Here is a 19,900-nt window from a genome sequence, read left to right on the forward strand (position 1 = left end):
ATAGTGCTAGTTTGGTTTGCAACATTAAAATCTATGCCGGCTAGGTTGGGTTTGGGTGTAGTTTTCATGTGAAAGAAATAAAGATAGGTGCTGGCTCCTGTAGCTTCTCAATCGCGCGAGAAAACAGGGTGCAATGGTCACTCACGAGGAAGAAAGGGTCGTGATTCTCCTCCTCAAAATCACACCCGCCGCCTCCTTCGACGCCTGATTGAGAAACCCTAGATCCTCATCCGTCGGTGGAGACCAAGTTCCGTAGCCGCCCTCCTTCTTCCTCACGTGTGATTCGGTCGCCAGCTATAGCTGATCATTGTGGGAAGGGAGAGCGCGTGTTGTTTGTCGGAGAAGCACTAGCGTAGATGCCCTTCTATTTCTCCCCATGGTCGGAACCCTAAGCGCACCACCTCCTCTTTTGTGAGCTCCTCCTTCGCATTACCGACCACGAAAACAGTGCATGTTGTCCTCTACTTTTCCCGATCACCATAAACCAAAGCTAGAGTCGTGTTTACCCAGCCGCGTCGGAGAAGGAGGAAACCCAAGCTCGGCCACGTGGAGAAGAGCAGCACCAGAGCCCTAGCCACTGTCGCTGCCATCCTCTACCCCTGCTGCCCGCATGGGAGAAGAGCAACGCTGGAACCCTAAATGCACTGCCACCTCATGAAATCGGAGGCTTATGAAGCCACCTGAACTTGATGTCCACAACCGAAGTTGGCTTGTGAAGCCGCCAGAGTAGCTTGTGAAGGTGTCGGAGCCTTGAACATGCTACCGAAATGCCAGAGTAGTCACAAGTTATTGTCGGGTTTGTGGTTGGGATTTGCTATCAGAGTTTGGTTTGTTGTCGAAGGTTCATTGCTAGGTTGGATGCCGGAGTTTGACACCATAAGCTTATGAAGCATCCGGGCAATATTCCATCAACGTCAAAAATGTTCTAACCATTTGCCCTAAATCTGTGGTCAAAAGTTGACCATCGAAAATTACACCAGGAATACGATTATCAGTGATAGTTAGAAAGCCCCAGAAAATGATCCTGACAAACGTTGTTGCGTGTTTTCAAAATTAGGTTTTTCTCTCATATCGACCATTGTCGATCATCGACTAGTACTGAAGACGGTGTTACGACTCATGACTTTGGAAGTCGTCCAAACAAAAACTTGGGGTGGATCACCAATAGAGGCAGAACTTCGACAAGGACTGCTCGATTGATGCCAACCCTATTCAACGTCATTTATCAGGTACGCAAAGAATAATTTATTATTCTATAAAATTTTAAATTTTCAACTATGTCATGTACTTATTATATCATGTATTTGCTTGTGTGTGTTGTAATTATTAATTTATTTTTGTTGCGCATGTTTGCAAAACGTGTAAACACGTGCAATGCATCAGGACAATTCCAACAGTGGTATCGAAGCCTAATAGTGCAAGGTATACACGTAAAATAATTTTGTGTATCTTAGTTAGTCATAGATCTAATTAGAAAAATATTATAATTTAATTTAGATTTTCTAATTATAGGAATTTCCTAATTAGTTAGGAAATTTCATATTAGAAAAATTATTCCCTAATTAATTATATTTTCTTAATTAAACAATTTTATTTTCTAAAAGAAAATATTAAGATTTAATTTAGAATTTCTATTTATAGAATTGACTAATTTATTAGGAATTTTAAATTAAAAAATTATTTTCTAATTAATTAGATTTTCTTAATAAAAAAATTATATTTTCTAAAATAAAATATGTGATTAGATATGAAAAATTATTTTCTAATCTAATTAAAGAATTTTCATTTGTGAAATTAGATTTTTAACCATATTTTATTAAATAAGATTTACGATGACTATGGTTGGAAGTAATTATAATTAGTTGCATTAAGGATATCATTGTCATATCATTTGCCATGATTACTTGCATTAATTATGTCATGTCATTTATTGACATGTCATATAAATAATTTGATTGTTTGCATGGAAAGAGGATGAGACCTGAAAATCCCTTATAAAATAAAGCTAACATCTTTCGCTAATATGGTTAGAACCAGAGTTTAAATTCTTATTTGAGTTGTTGTGTTGGTGCAAGGTGCACTAGGTCTGGCCCTAGAGTTTCGATGTTTGACAATACACTTAGGTCTGATCAGTTTGACCAAGAGTTGATCCAAAAAGGACCTGATGTTTGGATGTGAGTGAAGTCTAGTCAAGTCAGTTTGACCAGATGACTAGCGAGAAGTCATAGTCGGTTAGACTGGGCAGTTGAAGTCTTGATCTGGAAGATTGGGCAAGGACGTCCTGATGAGTGAAGCTAGATAGGGAAAGTCCTAGTTGTAGGCTAGGCAAAGGTAAGTCCTGGTTTCGAGGATCAGGCAGAAGTCTTAGCAAGGTCAAGTGCATCAGGTGCAAGTCCAGGTTGTGTCAGGAGGACTGGGAAGCATGGCAAAAATCCAAGCAGGTCAGGAGGACCAAGGCTTGGTGGAAGTCTAGGCGGTTAGGTGGACCGGTAGCCTAACAGCAAATCCTGGGAATTGAGGATCATGGCTAAGCGAGAAGTTCAACAAGTCTGGAGGACTTGTTGGCAAAATAGGAATTCTCCTTAATGGAATAGGTAAGGGCGTGTTCCTAGTGTGGAAACGGAGGCGTCAGATTAACCCAGGATTTCGGTAAAAATCCGAAGTTAGACTTACATGGTAAGGCTTAGGTTGTTTGTATGTTTGTATGCTTGTCTTGCAGGAACCAGGAGCTGAAAGCAAGATGGAGAAAGCATAAGTGAAGCAAACAAAAACAATCAAACCAAGCTAGGGTCAACTCAAGTGAAACCTGAGTCAACTTGATCCAGGCGCCTCTATTCAGATTGTTGGTGCAAGATGCACTAAGATCTTGCCTAAGAGTTTCGATGTTTGACAATACACCTAAGTCTGGTCAGTTTGACCAAGGGTTGATCCAAACAGGACTTGATGTTTGGATATGTGGAAGTGAGCGAGAAGGCCTAGTCGGTTAGGCTAGGCAATGGAAGTCCTAATCTGAAAGATTAGGCAAGGGAAGTCCTGGTGAGTGAAGCTGGGCAAGGGAAAGTCCTAGTTGTAGGCTAGGCAAAGGGAAGTCCTGATTTGGAGGATCAGGCGGAAGTCTTGGCAGAGTCAACGTGCACCAGGCAAAAGTCTGGACTTGGTTAGGAGGACCAAGTTGCAGAAGGCTGGACTTGGTCAGGAGGACCAAGTTGCAGCAGAAGAATGGACTGATCAGGAGGATCAGTTGCGTTCCAAGTCCTGGGGGCAAAGACAGAGCCGAGCACAAGTCCAACAAGTCTGGAGGACTTAGTTGGCATAAATTCTCCTGAGTGGAGTGGGTAAGGGCGCATTTCTGGAGTGGGACAGGAGGCGTCAGACTAACCCAGGATTTCAGGAGAAATCCGAAGTTAGACTCACAAGGTAAAGGTAGGTTTGCTTCTTTGTATGCATGCTTATTTTTCAGGAACCATAATGCAGGCTGAACTTCAAACGGCCATAACTTTTGACTCGGGACTCGAAACGAAGCACGGTCAGATGCGTTGGAAAGCTCTTTCAGAGATCTACAAAAAAGGTTTTTTGAGTCGACCCAGATTCGGGCTGGAGTCGACTCCAAGGGCTGGAGTCGACCCAGAAGCCCAGTTGGGTCGACCCAGGCAAGAGATAACGTCCAGAATGAAGATTTATCCACCACATAAGCTGGAGTCGACTCAGGGCTTGCTGGGGTCGACCCAGGGGCAGTATAAAAGGAGGTGAACGCCCAGAAACGAGATAATTCAAGCCAGAAACCTCCCAACTCATTCTGTAGTGCTGTGAAACGCAAAAGAGGCCAGTTCTTGCAACCGGGGAAGATCCAGGAGGAGTGCGCGGCGCTCAGGACTTCCAGATCGGCCACAAGAGTTTGCTTTTAATTTATTGCTTTTAATTTCTATTCTTAAGTTATTGTTTATCGGACTGTAAGACGGGTTTCTCCGCCTCCGAACAAGGTTCGGGAAGGAGACCACTAGTGGACGGGCGCCTCCCGTGATTAGGCCTTGGACGTACTAACCCTGGGGGGTTAGGAACCAAGTAAAATCCGCGTGTCCGTGTGTTTTATTTTTAATATCCGCTGCTTAGTATTTTGATAGAAAAATAAACGAATTCGAAAAAAGCCATACGCGCTATTCACCCCCCCTCTAGCGCGTATTCCGATCCTACAAGGATGAATTTGCATAACAAGGAACAACTTCTGCAAGTCATTCTCTTCTTCTAGTGGTGTTACTGAACGTGAATGGGGTCAGGCTTGTGCAACCGGGGAAGTTCTAAGAGGAGTGTGTGATGCTTAGGACATCCAGATCGACAATCACTTGTTTGGTTTAATTCCTTGTCTTACTTTATTTTATTTATTGTTATATTCTTTATTGGACTTCCAGATCGGCGGCTACATGTTTGGTTTAGTTTTTCTTACTTGTATTATGTTTTACATTTATTGTATTCTTTACTCTGGACTGTAAGACAGATTTCTCCGCCTCCGAACAAGGTTCAGAAAGGAGATCACTAGTGGACGAGCACCTCTCGTACATAGGCCTTGGACTAGACCCGACCACGGGCCGGGTCCAGTCCTGACCCGGCCCGGACCCGGACCGGTTGGCCCGTTGACCCGGTTAGCCGGGCTAAACCAGAACCGGCCCGGTAGGATGCCAGGCCGGTTACGGTTCAAGCCGTTTGGAACCGGCGGACCGCCGGTTAACCGGCGGGTTGAACCACCAGTTTGGTTTTTTTTAATTTTATGATTTTTTTATATATTATCAATACATTTTTATATAAAATATATTTATTTTTATTTAATTAAATTATAATTTAACATGTCGTTACTAGGGATCGAACCAGGACATCCCAAGACACAAACACATATACTTACCACTGTTCTACAACGACTTTTGTTTATAAAATTAATATAATTATATATATACTATATTTATATTTATTTAATTCAATTTTAATACGCCGTTGATGGAGAACAATTCTCACCGGTCAAAGACGTAGACACTCACCACTGTACCCCAATGACTTTTATACATAATTTCAATACGATATTATATATAATATGGTTATATATTTATTTCAAATATATTATAATATGCGATTGGTGGAGATCGAACGCGAGAGTTCCGCATGAGAAATGGATACATAGACCACTATACTACAACATCTTTAATAAACTTATTCAATAAATTTATTTATATATTTATTTTAAAATTATATTTACATGTCGTTAGTGAGGATCAAACCAGAGTCTCCCGCGTGAGAGAAAGGAATACGCACCACTAAACTACATCGACTTTTCTCTCTTTTTTCAATATTTCTTTTATATACAATTTAAATTTTTAATATAATAATCTCGAACCGTCGTGAACCGTCGTGAACCGTGAACCGAACCGTGAACCGGCGGTTCTGAACCGTGAACCGTAACCGTCTTGGGCGGTTAAGGTTAAGGGTCGACCTGTCATGAACCGTCAAACCGGCAGTTCCGAACCGTGGTCGGGTCTACCTTGGACGTACTAACCCTTGGGGGTTAGGAACCAAGTAAAATCTGTGTGTCCCTGTATTTTGTTTTCTAATCCGCTGCTTAGTTTTTGATAGAAATGAACGAGTTTGAAAAAATGATAACACGCTATTCACCCCCCCTCTAGCGTGTTCTAACGATCCTACAATTGGTATCAGAGCCGGTGCACTCTTGATTGGACTAACCGCCAAGGGAGCAAGACGGCAAAGATGGAGGGGGAGAATGGTAATTTTAAAGTTCATTTTAAATTACATATTATTTGTTTTAAGTGCAGGGAGAGAGGACACTACAAAAATAAGTGTCCTACTCGAAAGATTCGGACGTCACCATCGGTTGCAAAGGTGCAACCGATGCAAGGAGCCCGAAGAAACAAGGATCACATCCAATGCTTCAAGTGCCAAAGACGTGGACACTACAAGAACCAGTGCCCGGAAAGGAAGTTGGCGGAAAAGTTAGAATTAGGGGAAGCGATTCTGGTAAGTAAATTAATTTACGAAAATACCCCTAGGTTGTATGCGCATGCTAGATTTACATTTTCTATAAACTTAGATAATATTTCTAAAAATTTAGAAAAATTAAAAAAATCACCTTGAATAATTCAAATTTAGATAAATATTAAAATTTAGATAATTTAAACATTTTAAATTTAAATAAGATAAACTTGACAAATTCAAATTTGAAAAATTAAATTTGGATAAATTAGAAAATTCAAATTTAGATCCTAAAAATAAGGAAAACTTACCTAATTTAGATAAATTAGAAAATTCAAACTTCGATATAAATTTAAATAATTTGACTAAATCAAATTTGAACAATTTAAATTTGAAAAAGTCAGATCTAGAAATATTAGATAATAATTTAAATAATTCAAACCTGAATTTCTCTAATTTGAAAAATTCAAACTTAGAACCAAAAAATAAAGAAAATTTATCTAATTTAGATAAATTAATTAATAAATCTAAATTAAAAAATAATTTGACTAATTCAAATTTAACGAATTTAAATATTAATAATTCAAATGTAATTAATCTAGATTTATCTCAAATAAATAAAAAATTGGATCAAGTCTTTAACTTACTCAACCAAGATAAGGATTTAACTTTACATAATTTAATAATTTCAAAAATTAATAATAATTCAATCAAATAAGATAAAATTAATAATCATCAAGATAAATTGAACAATTCAATTTTACTAAATAATTTAAAATTAAAAATTCAAGATAATTCTTACAATAAGAAAAATTCAAACTTCAATAAGATAACTTCTAAAATAAATAATAAAAATTTGAAATTAAATAATAAAATTAATTATAATTGAATATATTTTAATTATGATACATTGAATAATTCTCAGAAAATAAATAATAAAAATTTAAAATTAAATAATAAAATTATTTATAACAATGTATCCTTTAATTATGAAATATTAAATTATTTTATAAATTAAATATTAAAAATTTTAATTAAATAATAAAATTAATTATAACAGTGTACCCTTTAATTATGAAACGTTAAATAATCTGAAAAAATTAAATTCAAAAATTTGAAATTAAATCCTAAAATGTAGAAAAATAATTTAACAAGTCAAATCTAATTTATAAATTATTGAAATATAAATTAAATTAAATAAAAATTAAATAGATCAAATTAAATTAAATTAAAATTGAATTAAATTAAATAAAATTAAATTAAATTAAAATTGAATTAAATTAAAATTAAATTAAATTAAATTAAAAAAGAATTAAATTAAATTAAAATTAAATAAATTTTAATTAAGTTTAAATTAAATTAATTAATTAAATTAAAAATAAATTAATTAAGTAAATTAAAAATAAATTAAATTAAAATTAAATAAAATTAAATTAAATTAAATTAAAATTAAAATAAAATAAAATTATTTTAAAATTAAATTAAAACAAAATTAAATTAAATTGAAATTAAATTAAAATTAAATTAAATTCAAACGTAAACTTAAAACTAAAATTTTAAATTCGAAATTAAAATTAAAGTAAAAATAACTCAAATTTAAAATTCATGAACTTAATAATAAATTACTTTTAATTATTTAACTAAATTAAAATATTATCAAATGATACAATAAAAATAAAATTCAAAATGTATCAAAGTGGGTTGGCACAATCGCGGATCCACACGAAATGTATCAAATCGAGAATTTGATACATTCTTAGAAATTAAAAAAATACATGAATTGTTTGACACATGCATATTTTCCATGACATGCATCTGCATTATTTTAAATGCATATAACATGCCATCATGTTTATTTTTTTGCTTAATTTAAAACGGTTAGTTAAGGACATATGAATAGTTGACATATGACAACATAGTATCAGGGTGGGGCGAGATGATAGTACGTTAGGGAAGCTTGGTCTGGGTGGTCAAGTGGGGTAAGGTGTACCTTGCTTGGTCTGCTTAGCTAAGTGGAACTGACCGAAGCTACCTCGCTACATCCTAGACTAGTTAGACCAAGGTTTCTCAAGAAATTGGTTAAGGTCATAATTCTTGAATCAGTTTTATCTTAGAACGTGGTCGTTGTTCCGATACCCAAGAAGGCCTCTGTGCCTCGCCATTGCCTGGAAACTGATTTTTAAAATGTGAACTTAATTGATTGACGGTTAAACCTGAATCAAACACAAGGTCAAACATTCATTAGAACTTAAACTTAAACTTAATCAAAATAAAATTGACAACTCATCTCACATAACCTATAAGGTAACCCTTGTTTGCCATGTACTGAGACACTTAGAATGTGTGAGATGATAAGGACATTAAAGTACAATGTTTTGAAAAAGGCTTTCAAAAATTATTATAAATACTTTTATAAAAACTATTTTTAAAAATTTGATATTTAATTGAGATTTATGCTTGTTGAGTGTATCTATACTATGTCTTTCAAAACATTATATATTTGAAAATTGGTTGACCAACACTTAGACACAAACCTCTAGGTCAACACTAAATCAAAATCCTAAGACACATAGGTAGAAAATCCTTATGGTCAACAAGGATGTCCTAAGAGAGTGTAAGTTCAGGGGGAGGTCATTCTTGAAAGACTTTATATTTAAAAGACCTCTTAAAAATAAACTTTAAAAATTCTATAATTATTTTGAAAACTATTGTTTTGCAAAATATATTATAAATTATTCTTTTAACTTGGAACAACCCCTAAGACACATAGGGAGATTGCCTTGTGGTCAATAAGGAGCCCTAAGGGAGTGTCAGATTTAGGAGGAGCCCAAACTTAAAAGTTCAATTAAAATTATACTTTGAAAATTATAAAACTATTTACTCTATTTGATTTAGATTAACCTCTAAGACACTTAGGGAGTTTGCCTTGTGGCTAACAAGGAGCCCTAAGGAAGTGTTAGATTTAGGGGGAGGTCCAAATCGAAAGAGAAAAAATTAATTTAAAAATTATTTTTCCTAAAATTATTTTCAAATTTATTTTATACATTATTCTTTTGATTCAGGATCAAACCCTAAGATACATGGGGGAGTTTGCTTTGTGGTTAACAAAGGGCCATGAGGACGTGTCTAGTTAAGGGGGAGATTCTAATTTAAAAAGGATAATAAGTAGTTTTTCAAATATCTATCTATTTTGAAAATACTTATTTTTGAAAATACTCCATTTCAAGCCATATTTCAAAAATTATTATCCATTGTTCTTTTAATTTGAGTCAAATCCTAAGACACAGAGGGAGATTGCTTTGTGGTTAATAAAGGGTCCTGAGGATGTGTCAGGTAAAGGGGGAGATTCTAACTTAAAAGAATAATGACTAGTTTTTCAAAAACTATCTATTTTAAAAATCCATGTGAAAAACTATTTTAAAAGCTATTGGAAATTTATCTTGAAAAGGTTTTCATGAAACTTATAAATATATATACTTTTCAAAATTACTTTCTAAATTCTACTATGGTCTTTCAAGAAGTGTCAAGACTTAGTTGTGACCATAGAGATACCATTATTATTGGTGCAAGAGAAAATGAACTTAAATTGATTTAAATCTTTTTGATGTGTGAAAAGGGGGAGAAGGGACCTTAAGTTAATTTTATAGATTTCTCCCAGATAATTAAACCCTGACCTATATTAACTTAAGAAATTGTCAAACATCAAAAAGGGGGAGATTGTTGGTGCAAGAAGCACTAGATCTTTCCTAGGGTTTTGATGTTTGACAATACACCTAGGTCTAATTCAGTTTGACCAAGGGTTGATCCAAACAGGACTTGATGTTTCGATGAAATGAGTGAAGTCTAGTCAGACCAGATGACTAGCGAGAAGACCTAGTCGGTTAGACTAGACAGTGGAAGTCCTGATCTGGAAGATTGGGCAAGGGAAGTCCTGGTAAGTGAAGCTAGGCAAGGGAAAGTCCTAGTTACGGCTAGGCACGAGCAAGTCCTGGTTTGGAGGATCAGGCGGAAGTCTTGGCAGAGTCGAAGCACTAGGTGAAGTCTGGGCTGATCTGGAGGACCGAGTCGCAGCAGAAGTCTAGGCTGGTCTAGAGGACTGAATCGCAGCAGAAGTCTAGGCTGATCTAGAGGATCGAGTCACAGCAGAAGTCTGGACTGATCAGAGAGGACCGAGCCGCAACACAAATCCTAGGGGCTGAGGACAGAGCCGAGCAAAAGTCCAACAAGTCAAGAGGACTTGATTGGCAAAGGTAAATTCTCCTGAGTGGAGTGGGTAAGAGCACATTCCTGAAGTTGAATGGTAGGCGTCAGACTAACTTAGGGTTTTGGTAGAAATCTAAAATTAGATCCACAAAATAAGGATAGGTTGTGTTGCTTTGTTTGCATACTTGTCTTGCAGAAACCATGATGCAGGGGCAACACATGAGGAGTCCAACTTCAATAGGTCATAACTTTTGACTCGGGACTCAGAACGAGGCACGGTCGGATGCGTTTCGAAGCTCTCTCAGAGGCCTTTTAAACTTAAAAAAAAGTTACTGGAGTCGACTCAAAAGTTAGAGTAGACTCAAGATGGAGTCGACTCAAGCAAGATTGGAGTCGACTCGAGCGGCAGAAATTTGATCGAGCTCGCGGAGAAAGAGGATCTTGGAGTCGACTCAGATCCCAATTGATTCGACTCGAGTGCCCTATAAAAGAAGGTGAACGTGCACAGATGGGAAATATAAATATACAAGTTCTCCTTGTTGGCGTTCTGGATCTCCGTCCTGCGTTCCAGATTCTATCCGTTCCGAAAAGCATAGAACCCCACAGGACAAAAATTTAATCCCGCCTGGATCAATTGACAAAGTCTACAAAAGACTAAGTTAATCGATCCTCAGGATCACCGATTCCTAAATTACTAACTACGGTTTTAATATAACAATTCTACTACGATTTAAAATGCGGAAACTAAATCATACCAGAACCTTGTAGATAACCTCAAAGCCTTCCGCTGTATTCCTAACTTCTTCCTGGACGTTGGGTGGACAACGGACCTCCAGAAACAAAGGAACTGCAACCTCCGGATGATGAAGCCTTGGATCGCCTTGCTTCTTCTCGCAGCAGCTTCGCCTCTTCTTGTCTCCCACCTTAGATCCGGCCCTTCACACCTTGGACAGGTTTTGGCCACCACAAGAGAGAAAGGAAAGGGGCGAAGGAAGAAGAAGAAAAAGGAAAAGAAGGAGGGGAAGAGGAAGGGGGCGGCGACACCAAAAAAGAGAGGAGAGAGTTTTCTTTTCCCCTCCAGTTACTCTTCTCCCTTTCATTTCTCCTTTTATAGCCTCACGCCCAAACCAAGTCATGGCTGCCCATTCAAAATTTTTCTTTAATTTTGATTGATTCCGTGAACCAATTCTAAATTATAGAAACCACTTAAATCCGTGCCTTTTGGTTTCTAGCCGTTAGATCTTTTCAGAATTATTTAAAAAATAATTCCAACCTTATCTAGATGTGGTCGGCCACTTATGGATGGGTTTGGTTCAATCCGTGAACCAACTTTATATTAAAGAAGAAAATAAAACCGAACCGAAGAGATCTTATTCGTCGGATGCAACTTAATCTCATCTAACGGTTACGATATAATCTTCTTTAATATAACTTAATCCCTTTGATCCAATGGCCCTGATCTATTTTCTTGGGCGTGTGGTTCATTGAACCATGCTTGGTTCACCTCGTGAACCGGTTCTTCCTTCCAAAGAGAATTAAAACCGAACCGAAAAGATCTCGTCCATCGGACGCGACTTAATCTCATCCAACGGTTCTAATATATTCTCTTTTATTCCTCTTTATTTATTTCGATCCAACGGATGCAAAACTACTGAAAAAACTACGGTTTACGACTAGTTCTAGGTAAAAAAAAACTGTGGAAAAATAAATCATACCAGAACCCAGTTTTAACCTCGGAGCCTTCCGATGTATTCCTTTCTTTTTCCTGGACGTTGGGTGGACAACGATCTTCCAGAACTAAAGGAGTTGCAATTTCCGGATGAAGATGCCTTGGATCGCCTTGCTTCTTCTCAGCAACTTCGCCTCTTCTTGTCTCCCACTCTGGATCTGGCCACCACAGCTTGAAGGAGATTCGGCCACCACAAGGAAGAAAAGAATACGAAGGAGGAAGAAGAAGAAAAGGAAGAAGAGATGGAGGGTGGCGGCGGCAATAAGAGGAGAATAAGAAAAGAGAGGTTTTCCGAAATCGTTTCGATCTCTCTTTCTCTTTCTTGATTGCTCTTGCCGTCCACCCCCTCCCCTCTTTTATAGCCTCACGCCCAAGACCAAGCTCCCTTTGCCAATTCAAAATTTTTCTTTAATTTTGATTGATTCCGCGAACCAATTCTAAATTATAGAAACTTCTTAAATCCTGGCCTTTAGATTGTCTTGCTTGGTTTCTAGCCGTTAGATCTTTTCAGAATTATTTTAAAAAATAATTCCAAACCTTATCTAAAGTGGCCGGCCACCTATGGATGAGATTTGGTTCAATCCGTGAACAAACTTTATATTAAAGAAGAAAATAAAACCGAACCGAAGAGATCTCATCCGTCGGATGCAACTTAATCTCATCTAACGGTTACGATATAATCTCCTTTAATATAACTTAATCTCCTTGATCCAATGGCCATGATTAACTCCCTTGGGCGTGTGGTTCATTGAACCATACCTGGTTCACCTCGTGAACCGATTCTTCCTTCCAAAGAGAATTAAAACCGAACCGGAGAGATCTCGTCCATCGGACGCGACTTAATCTCATCCAACGGTTCTAATCTATTCTCTTCTATCTTCTTTATTTATTTCGATCCGATGGATGCAACTTGATCTAATCCCATGGATACAAGCTGATCTCATCCATTAACTCATCCTACGGTCAAGAACTAATCTCATCCAACGGTTGAGATAAAATCTCATTCGACGGCTGAGAACTAATCTCATCCGTTTGATTGCATCCTTTTGAAGATGTCTTTAGGCTATAGTGGGGACCTCGAGGAGGTATTGGATCTGGCCTTCTGATGGGTTTCGGATCTCGTATTCAACCCCGAATACACACCTACATCCATCAACAACGATCCATTCTAGAAGATCATTGTTGCACTACCAATCCAATCCCCAAATTACGTTATGGGTTCCTTCTTATTATTTTATGCATTGCTCCCCGTGTTTAAGATATCATTATCTGAGTTAGACAACTCAATAATCGGTGCTTGAATAGTTCAACCTTATTGTCAGCCGGAACTTGCAAGATTTGACTTGACAAGCAAGGGGGGGCCAATTCCTTCTATAATTAATGGCTTGCTTACTAAGAATATTTGATCTGACGGACCCTTTGGTAAATCAAAGCCAGGTGAGGAGTACACGTGTAAATGAACAACCTCAATGGACTTGCACTAGTGTAATTCTACATCAGTAGCTACAACCGTTCCCGATGGTTTTATGTTAGTTTTTCACTTACCGATAATTGTCTTATGACACCAAGTTCTACATTTATTGTATGCAATCATTTGACCAAAACATGATACTTTATTTCATAAATGTTTATATATAAAAGAGCAAGTCTGTAAGACTAGTGGTGCTTCTGAACGCGAGCGGGGCCAATCGCTTGCTCTGAATAAGGTTCAGATCAGTAGCTAAAGTTTTCTTACTTGTCTTATGGTTTACATTTATTGTATTCTTTACTCTGGTCTGTAAGACGGGTTTCTCCGCCTCTGAATAAGGGACGAGGCTAGTGGACGGGCACCTCCCGTTCTGTTGGTGCAATTTTGCCCCAAGTGATTTAGATTTTAATGTTTGGCTAAATCAGTTTAAGTTAGGCAATGTTTGTGATCTGACATGTGTGACTTGAGTTCACAGGAAAGTCCAGAATGAAGTCTTGGCAAAGGTGAAGTCCCGGAGGTGCGGCCTCTTGGCAAAGGATGAAGTCCCGGAGGCGCGGCCTCTTGGCAAAGGATGAAGTCCCGGAGGCGAGACCTCTTGGCAAAGGATGAAGTCCCGGAGGCGAGGCCTCTTGGCAAGGGAAGACTTAGCATGACGAAGCCGAGGGAAACGTCTCAAGCTAGTGCAAGGAAGTGCACGAGGCTTGTGGAAGGCGTTTGAAGACTTGAGTCAAGGCTAAGGGGTGAAGAATAAGCTGAAAGGGAAGTTTTCAGCTTGAGCAGTCGACTGGCCCTGCCAGCAGTCGACTGGTGATTGATCAGAAGCACACACAAGCGAACTCAGAAGCATTAGTCGACTAGCACTGTAGCTTCAGTCGACTGGGGCCAAACAGAAAGTTCAGTCGAGTGAAGCAGTCGACTGGTATCAGTCGACTGGCATTGAGCAGTCGACTGATAGACTACCGTTGGGTGACAGCTGGCCAATTAAATGCGAATTAAAGAGCCGTTTGAAGCCCATCAGTCGACTGGCCTTAGGAGCAGTCGACTGATGTACGAAATTTTATAAAAAGAGCAGTCAACGTCGAAGACAAAAACGCTTGCTTCTTTCATCTTTCTGATTGCTCTCTGATATTGTAAAACTCTCCATCTTCCTCCTCAAAACCTAACTACATATCTTGTACGAGGAAGAGAGCTTTTTGTAAAGGTTTCTCCGCCTTCGAAGCTTGCTTTGAGAAGGAGGTTTCTTCATAGTGGAATCGTCGGCTGTGTGTGTGGATCCTTGGATTAGTCACCTCGTTGAGGTGGATACCAAGTAAATCGAACGGGTTAGCGATTGGAATTTTCTTTCTTGTTTTATTTTGCTTCCGCTAACATTTTCGCAGGCAAGATCGAAAAATCGCTATTCACCCCCCTCTAGCGAACGCACCGATCCCAACAAGTGGTATCAGAGCGGGTTACTTTCGGAAGAACCAACGCTCAACCGAAATCATTCATGGCATTTCAAGAGGGATACAGCACCGCACGACCGTCCTACTTCGATGGCAACGATTTCGCATATTGGAAAGGTAGGATGGAATACTATTTGATGAATGACATTGACATTTGGTTTAGTGTTATAGACGGATTCGAGAAACCAAGGGATGCTTCTGGAGCGCCTCTCCCCACAAAAGAATGGTCCAAAGATATATGCAAGAAGGCACAAGCGAATGCGAAAGCCACGACTACACTGTAGTGTGGACTTTCAAAGGAGCAACTAAGCAAAGTGGGTCTTTTCAATTCGGCCAAGGAGCTTTGGGAGAAGCTTATCGAATTGAATGAAGGATCGAGCGAAACGAGACGAGCCAAGAGGGATCTCTTGGTTGGTCAATTACAATCCTTCGCAATGAAGACCAACGAAAATGTGAGTCAGATGCACGGACGGTTCAAGGAGATTGTTAACGGGCTCCACATCATAGGTGACAAGATCGACAACCGCGACTTAGTGAGGTATATCTTACAAGCTTTTCCTCGAACCACTCTATGAGCATTAATGGTCGATGCTTATATATATGTTGAATATATAAGAATGTTGAAATTGTCACTCAAAATTCCCTTTGAATTTGGCTTCTATGGTTGTGGGTCATAGGTCGAAGTTGATTATAATAAAAAAGATTTAAATTTATTTAAGTTGTCTATGTATTTCTTTAGGATAAAAGAGAATTAAAGTGTGTAGTTTATTTTTTTTCTCTTTTATTATTTCACCTGTTGGGTTACAAGTGATACAATTGATTGTGAATCTCAAATTGGCTACCATCTTGACGGCTGAAATTATGGGTTGCCGGTGTTGCATGGCTTGTAGACTAAAGTGTGTCATATGTTGTCATTGGAGCTTGATGGATGAGATATTAGGATTGAGCCTATGCTTGGCCATGGGTACTCCAAGTGTCGATATTGTGTAATATGTATTGTCGCTAGATGTTGTAGCTGTCATTGTGCTTCATGTGCCTCATGGTGTGTGTGGCACCATATCGAATGAGAACTAAGAGCATGATGTGATTCATGGGCGAATGGATTGACAAATTGAGTTAGGCCCGTTGGATCATTTTTGCACCAAGGCCACAAAAGCTATGATAAAGATGACAATAAATGAAGGGAAAATTGTGCCTCCCATTTTAGTTTGGTTGGATAGTGACAGATTTAAGATAGGGATGTCTTCGACTCAAGTTCAATCTAAAAAAAAATTTACATAAGTATTTTATAACTTATAACTTGACACCAAGATGAATTAATGGGTTTTTTTTTCTTTTTTTCTTTGTTTATTTTTTTGGGTACTTAGTCCACTCCTTTCACACTAAAGCCCAATGCACTTCTAATTTCTAGATTCGTCACTAAAGTCTAAAGCACTTCTAATTCTTGGATCGGTTCCTGATTGAATTTTTTATCATTTTTTGTTAGATGTGATTCAATATTTAAGAGTTGATCAATGAAATCTCATTCTTCTACAAAAGGTCTCTATAAGAAGGAATAATGCATTGCTAGAACGCTTACAATGATAAACTGCGGTTGAAAATTCGAATGGAAATAATAAGAGAGGGTTAAAGGAGATTCTATTGTACATGAGTTTTTTAGTTTCACATTAGGAGTCTTATGACTTTATTATTGATTTATATCGAATCACATGTATGTATGTTGTGAAAAATACATGGAGAGAGGTTCTCTCTCTCATGCATGGATGTGCAGGGGGTGCAAATCCAGGGTTTGATTATGCTGAACCAAGTTGACTTGTGTGCGAGCATGATAATATTCCATGATCTTGAACAAGGGTGTGCAAGCAAATACTCTTGTCTTTCTATATATCGTGCATTCGCAAGATGGATTCATCCGTGATAACATTCGGATATAATAACATTCGGATATAATCTTAGTTCGTTGCGACCAACCTGTGCTTGATGGTGATTACAATCCGCCGTTGTGACCTTCAAGCACCGCCAAAGGAGACAAATTTATTTTAAGGAAACTACGTTACACAGGTCTCAACAACTCTTTTAATTTACCAACTGATTAGTTGCAGTATGCTCGGTTGACACAGCCTCAGCAACTCAACCTCGACACTAGGCCGACTTAGCCAAGTCAATTCAGTCATATAAGACAGTCATTCCAAGCAACTCAACTCGATCTCGACACTCGACCAACTCAACCAAGTCAACTCGTCCATATAATTAAAGACAGTCATTGCAAGTAACTCATCCTTCCCCACTTGACAGTTTGAGTTATCCGTTCAAGTCATCTCAGCAGATAAGTCTACATTTGATTTTTTATAAATTTAGATATTTTCATCTATCTCCAGCAAAAATTGTCTAACCGCTAGAAAGTTTGTACATAATGTGTGTAACCCTCCATTAGAATTTTGAAAACCCTTGATCTAGAATCAATACCACATCAAGTAACCGTGGAGTTGGGTATCTTCCACCCATGACAATTATGGATTGTCTTGTTGAAGCTTACTAAAGTCGCAAGCTTCCATTATTACCAGAGGTCTTCTGAACAACGATCACAATAAAAATTCATACAAACTTCTAGATGCCCTCTAGAACCACCGCAACACCTCCGCGACACTAATAACAATTAATTTCCTTAAAGATGCATGGAACAGCACAAGGGGGGAGAAAGAGATTACCAAGAGCTCGAAGTTGAAGCCTTCTGCCTTGTCTAAGCTCTTAAATTGTTTTGAGCGCTTTATCAATGAAGAACAGTATATTAATTAAGGAAGATATTTAATAAGACTCCGAGGTATAGCTAAGTTGATTATGACGGAGTAGAGTTATAGAAGAGGATAAGAGTTTGAATCCCGGTGAAGCTGAGACAATACCTTTCTCCGTCGTGGCCAACAGTAATTTCTCAAAATACCTCTTCATAGATGATCATGGGACCGATCGTATGAGATCGCTGGAGTGACAAATTCCATCTTCTTTACAGAAAAGAAAAGTAAGATATTCAATGAACTTTAAGTGTCTAAAAGCTGTCCAAGAACTTTTATACCAACAAATTCAATATTCACTTAGAAAAGGATAATCAAGACTTCTTCAAGTCATTGGTTAATCAATTAATTGTCCAAAATGAATGTTATATTGTAACAATAATATTTTTAGTTGACTAGAAACCCCTAGTTGATTGGTCTACCTTGCATTCTATATATTGATTGATCTTTTCAATTGATAATTGCTCGACTTCTTAGTTAATTAGAGTTCAAATAAAACATTATGTACCTAAAAAATAACTTCAAGTTAATTACTATAATATTTTTGAATCAGCCGCAGAAAGTACTACAATGTTTCCACCCTTGGTTATCTTACGAGCTCCATAATCTCACAGCAAGGTTCAAGACCTGAGTCAGTCAACAAGTACAACCTCAGAATACTATAGAGTGGCAAGGCTCTCCAATCTCTTAAGGAATCTTTCTAACAAAGGTTGACCATCCGAGGAGTCTTTCTAATAAAGACCGACCTCCTGAGAAGTCTTTCTAATAATGACCGACTTTTCAAAAAGTCTTCCCAATAAAAATGAACCTTCCGATATACAACGGGATATGACAGTTACCAACATGAAGGGATACGATGGTTACAATTGAACCCTTTAGGATGGTGCGCCCCTTGACCTTTTCTCAATGAGATGTACCTTTTGGGCTTCCCTCCCTGTATAAGGGAGGGGTGTTGAGGCAATCATGCCCTAGATGAGAAGTTTCAATGATTAACAATTATTTAAGCTTAGGTTAATAAGTTGGATCTCACTTGAGTTACAAGTGTGCAGGATAAAAGAAGTCCAAGAAGTTCGAGGGCCACTTTCTTAATAAGAAGAAATCTATGCAGGTTGGAAGACCATATATAAGGCACGGGAAGACCAAGAAGGTCAAGGACCAATTAAATTCTTGGTAAGAAAAAGTCCATGCAAGTTAGAAAACTGGATGCAAGGCAAGGGAAGACTAAAAAAATCAATGATCGAATTCTTGGGAAAATAAGGAAACCCAAGCAGATCATGAGATCGAATGTAAGGGTAGATGAAAATTTGGAGACGAAGAAGCTCTAGACACAAACTCTAAGGAACTGGAGATTCATCTAGTATGAGGTAATTGAGAAACGAGGAAAGAGAAGCTTACGTTTGAGAGTTTAAGGATAAAAACTCCATTTTAAGATTCACCGATCGATTGATGTGGTACACTAATCGATTGGTAAGCCAAAACCCTAAACCCTAAACCTAGAATTCCAAATTTAGCAACACGACAATCGATTGGGTTAAACTCAAAATTTAGGATTTATGCGATTGATGTATCAATCGATTGGTACATATTACTAATCAATTGCTAAGCAATTTTGAGTGAACAAAAATCTGCTAAATCGATTGGTAGATCGATTAGGCATTGCTAATCGATTGGGTGTAATCGATTGATAGAGGTTTCTCGAATGAACAGAAGTCTATCAAATCGATTAGGCATTTTCAATCGATTGGTGTAATTGATTGACAGAGATTTCTGATGCGTTAACTCAGATTGTCGTCTAAATGAGCACGTCAATTTAATTAATACCTAATCCCATAACTAAAGTAGTATAGGGCAACTCGAGTCGTCTTCCAACGATTGTAGACGGTGTGTGATAATTCTAGTGGTTATTACAATAGGGGATTTGGATTTTTCTCTTTTTGGTTTGGATGGGGGGGGTTGTTGTCTTAAGTTCTAGTTCTAAGCAATGGAAAGAACAATAAGTATCAAGAACAAATTGCATTAATGAAGTGAGTAATGATTCATAGCATGAAGAATGTCAGCATGAATGCAGCATGACACTCACAACTGCATGCAATGGATCCCACTGACATGCAGTCCACTGACATGCAGTGGGACTCACTGCCAATGTGAGTGTCATGCTACATTCATGCTGGCATTTTTCATGCTATGAATCATTACTCGTAGTCAGCCTGCATGAACACGACATATAGACCATGTCCTGAACCAAGTGGGTATAAGACGGTGAAAGGAATGAGGCATGATTCAATGTAGCTGCTGA

This window comes from Curcuma longa, chromosome 18 (genome assembly GCF_044706935.1).
Source record: "Curcuma longa cultivar G26 ecotype Majalengka, Jawa Barat chromosome 18, ITB_CL_G26_1.1, whole genome shotgun sequence".
Classification (NCBI taxonomy): domain Eukaryota; kingdom Viridiplantae; phylum Streptophyta; class Magnoliopsida; order Zingiberales; family Zingiberaceae; genus Curcuma; species Curcuma longa.